General features: G+C 36.0%; 1 long non-coding RNA gene across 1 annotated transcript; it reads left to right on the forward strand.

Annotated features, from left to right (window-relative positions):
- Positions 1-572: 572 nt before the first annotated feature.
- Positions 573-4,021, forward strand: LOC130457091 (uncharacterized). The gene is made up of 3 exons (XR_008916091.1): positions 573-599; positions 1,552-1,616; positions 3,419-4,021. It is a non-coding gene; the product is annotated as an uncharacterized LOC130457091 (long non-coding RNA).
- Positions 4,022-4,288: the final 267 nt, after the last annotated feature.

Below are 4,288 nucleotides of genomic sequence, written 5' to 3' on the forward strand. Positions count from 1 at the left end.
AATCTCAGTAGATAACAATAAGCCAGCGGATAATCAGGTAGGATGAGAAAGACAAGGTATAAACAGCCACCAAGGGAAAGCAGCCAGTCCCTCCAGGTCAAACCAGAGAAAGACCCAGCTCCAACCTCAGTTAATTGTCTCACTCTTTCCCCTCCCACATTCTAGAATCTTTTCCCTGCATCTGCATCTCCCCATAGACCCACCTTATATGCTCAAATCCTTTCTTCCTTATAACAATATGAATGAAGGCTAAATCACAGATCCTTCTTGGCAAAGGATACAAAGAAGTTGCTAGATATGGCATCATGATGTGATCAAAGGCAATAGGAAACATGATTTCAAAAGATACTTGGTCATTTCATCTTTGAGCATAAGCAAAATTACGATCTTAGAGACAATCGTCATAAGTACCAACATCTGTTGCTGAGAATAAAATAGTGTATAATTGAAAAATCTGTTACCCTAAAAAAGAACTACATATCCCAAGAGCCCACTGACTTCCTGTCATTACGTACTTCTTGTAGAGAGAAGATAAAGGGAGTGGTCATTGAGGCTCCTCCTCTCTCTTTGGACATGATACAGAATCAACAGTGATGGTGGTGAGTGGGGATTTTAAAAATGACTAACCAGCCATGGGCATGTGGTCTTTATTTTGTATCCTCTTTATTCCTTGATTTCTAATGATCATTTAATAAATCCCTTAAAATATATTTTATTGAGATGTTAATTTTTACAGTTGGTGACCACAAAGGATGAGAAACTCTCTCAATTTTTTTAAGATAGCCTAGATAATTTTTTTTAAGCCACATTTCTCCTGCCAAGGCTTTTTGCTTACCCCACCAACCCTTGCAAACTCCAACTCTCTTTGGAGCTTCTGCGTTTTGCTTTTCCTACTTTTTTGCCCAGTTGTTTGCTCTCCCTACTGGCCAGGCTATTTTTAGCAGGGGGATTCTAGGCAAAGAAGAGATAAACTGCTTCTCTTGCCCAACTGCTTGAGTCCTTGTTCCTTATTCCTCCTTTGTTTCTCATTCCTCGCTGCTGACTCAGGCGTTACTGATACTGCTTCCTCCAGCCCCTGACCCCAATTGCTCACCCAGCCCCCAGATATCCTCCTCCTGATCTCTGGCTCTGCTCCTAAATTAGCCTCTGACCCAACCCGACCCTGACTGCTGTTGCTGCCCTTGCTAGGCTGATTGCTGCCACCTAGAAGCTAGGAGTCCTTGGAGTCACTACTTGGGGCAGATGGTAAAAAAAATAAATTTAGGTAACAATTAGCCTCCTAACTCCCTCTGGGGAAACTAGCATTTTACCTCAGAAGGATGGTGAGAAGGAAGAGACTCTTCCAAACAGGAAGTTGATTACAAGCATGGCGTATTCTATGAAAGAGCAGTGCATTGCCTATTTCAAACAGCTTCTACCATTCATGAGTGCAATGTTCCTTTTACTTATCTTACCTGAGATTCAGGGAAGAAATTCATCTCCCTGCAACTCTTTGCCACTTGAGCCTGCCTAGTTTGAGATTCCTAAAACCCATATTCTCCCTCGCTATAGAAGATCCCACAGTACTGACAAAAGGAATCTGAATGGATAGAGAACGGAACTTTAAGAGACTGGAGGTAAAGATTTTAAGCCTTTACAGACTCCAATATTTTATAAAATCCTCTGTATTTTATTGTATTTTGCTGATTGTTTTAAGACTTAATTTTGTTGTTTTAAGTTCATATATTAATGTATTTGATACAGTTCTATTACATTGAATCATTTTAATCTACTATGTTTTAACTATTAGGCATATTCTATTACCTTTCCCCTATGGCTACTGAACAAAATATTGCAAAAATATTATAAAAGCCTATAAACAGTCCCCCCCCCATTTTTCATTTGTTAATTGTCACATAGATGATGGATGGACTCAACCTGGCTGACAACCTTTAGAGAATTTAATAAGCTAAGAATTTAATTTTAATGTTAAGGGGCCTTCAGAAATAATTTTAGATAACTAGTGGTTTCTGAATGGATAATATTTTCTATTTGTATTTATATTATAAAGAATGTTGTATTAAAGGTAGAGAAACAAAGAAATGTTCCTACAAGGTGTTTCTATGAAGCAGGAAGCCAAAAAGAATTCCTGCAAAATTCTTCAGTTTAATTTACTTCCACCAGAACAACCTAGATTTCTTGGTGATGTTCTAGATGCAAATAAGTTTTACTTTCTTTAAAAATGTATTTGCCAAGGTTGAAATATTTGCTACATCTGTAAAAATTGTGACAAATATCCATCAGTTCATAGGTTTTGTATGTCATACAGCAACTTATATGAAATATAATAGTGAGTTTGTTTGCTATTGTAATTAACAGGGCTATTGTGAATTTGGGGGACTTTGGTACTTTGAATGTGCATTATCTACTGTGTTACTGTTTTATTCTGAAAATCATTTTTTACTCACATATGACTGATACAGTATATCACTGATTTTTAAGCTATATATTTTTTATTTTTAAAACTTTGATTTTTTTATTGCATATGCAATATGGTATCTAAGTTTTATTTTTTCTCCCTTTTTGTATTTGAAGCACATGTCAACAGTATTGAGAAGATTTAAATTTTTTTTATTTTGCAGTAATATAAGTTTAAAATACATTTGTTCTAATATTAATGCATACCCAAAAAGCTTTAGACTATAAAAATGATGTCATTGATTGTTTAAAAGAATTATGGGACTTTGCTTCATGATTCTGTCTGATTCCAGAAGAAAGGAATATACAAAAGAACCACTGTACAGTGCTAAAGAAACACAGAGCACCTGTATAGTGCCTATGGAACAAAAGGTCAAATAGACCAGATCCCAGTGGGATTGATGCAATTTTGAGCCAAGACAAGAGGACCTGAACTTGTTTGGGGTTCGAGGTTGTGGCTATTTTGACATATGTCAGAGGCAGGTCTTCCTTATCCCACATTCTACCAAGTCTTTCAAATTTGACTCCTACCTAGCTCCCATAATCTAGTCCCTATTCTGTCTTTCATAGTGGGGCAACTTCCTGTAGTCTTGGCTGCAAATGGGTAAGTAAAATAGTACTGCATTTTGTCTTACAGACTTGTGGGATAGAAATTACTCTAATTGGATCCTAATATAAGGTCCTGTTATAAATTTATTCTTGTTTACTCAAAATTTTATGTACGTAAATTTTTGATATTTTGATTCTGATTTTGAATTTTTTCTTTCTCCCAAAAAAGTTTACTTTTTCTTCTATTTTTTTTTCTTTTATGTTTTTGGTTTTTTCTTTTGATAATTGATTCATATGCCTCATAACTCAGCCATGCATCCCTAAGTGATCCCTGTGTTTTTCAATCACCCTCTTCAGGGGGGTATATATAATTATTATTATTTTAAATTGTAAAGTTTAAATTCTTTTTGAGAGCAATTTTAGGTTAAGAAACATGCCACTTCTCCAAATCCAGAAAGTGAAGATCCATGAAGATGCCTCCACATACCACAAGCTGCACCAGACGTTCCAGAATGAACTTTGGGATGTGATGATCAGAACTGTGTGGGATTGAATGCATTTGTTTTGTAAGTATGCCTTCTTATGCCGAAGGGGACTGCCCCCTAACTGGCTTTTTGTTAATGTTCCTAGTAATTGTTGGTTTTGTTCCCTTTTCCTCTTATCCTCAAATTATTGTAATTTCAAAGTTGGTATCTTTACAAGACCCATCGGAGAGACTAGTCTTCCTCGACTCTCAGGGGGAATGTATAATTGAAAAATCTGTTACCCTAAAAAAGAAATACATATCCCAAGAGCCCACTGACTTCCTGTCATTATGTACTTCCTCTAGAGAGAGGATAAAGGGAGTAGTCATTGAGGTTCCTCCTCTCTATTTGGGTATGATACAGAATCAGCAGTGATAGTGGTGAGTGGGGATTTTTAAAATGGCTAACCTGTCATGGGCACATGGTCTTTATTTTGTATCCCCTTTATTCCTTGATTTCTAATGATCATTTAATAAAACCTTTAAAATCTATTTTTTATTATTGAGATTTTAATTTTTACAGTAGAGAATATTTATAAAAAACATGACATCATCCTCAAAGCCACATTAATAAATAATTTGAGATTCAATCTCCTCCCTGAGAAGGTAGGCACAAGGAAAGATAGTGACAAGTATATTGGGAAAAACATGGTTCAGACTTTATGAAACAAGCCAAAGACATGTACTCAAAAGCCTCACACATGCAGGTTTGTTCACGCGTACACACAATATTCCAAAAGTCATAGAGAAGTTTTAACT

This window comes from Monodelphis domestica, chromosome 2 (assembly GCF_027887165.1).
Source record: "Monodelphis domestica isolate mMonDom1 chromosome 2, mMonDom1.pri, whole genome shotgun sequence".
NCBI lineage: Eukaryota > Metazoa > Chordata > Mammalia > Didelphimorphia > Didelphidae > Monodelphis > Monodelphis domestica.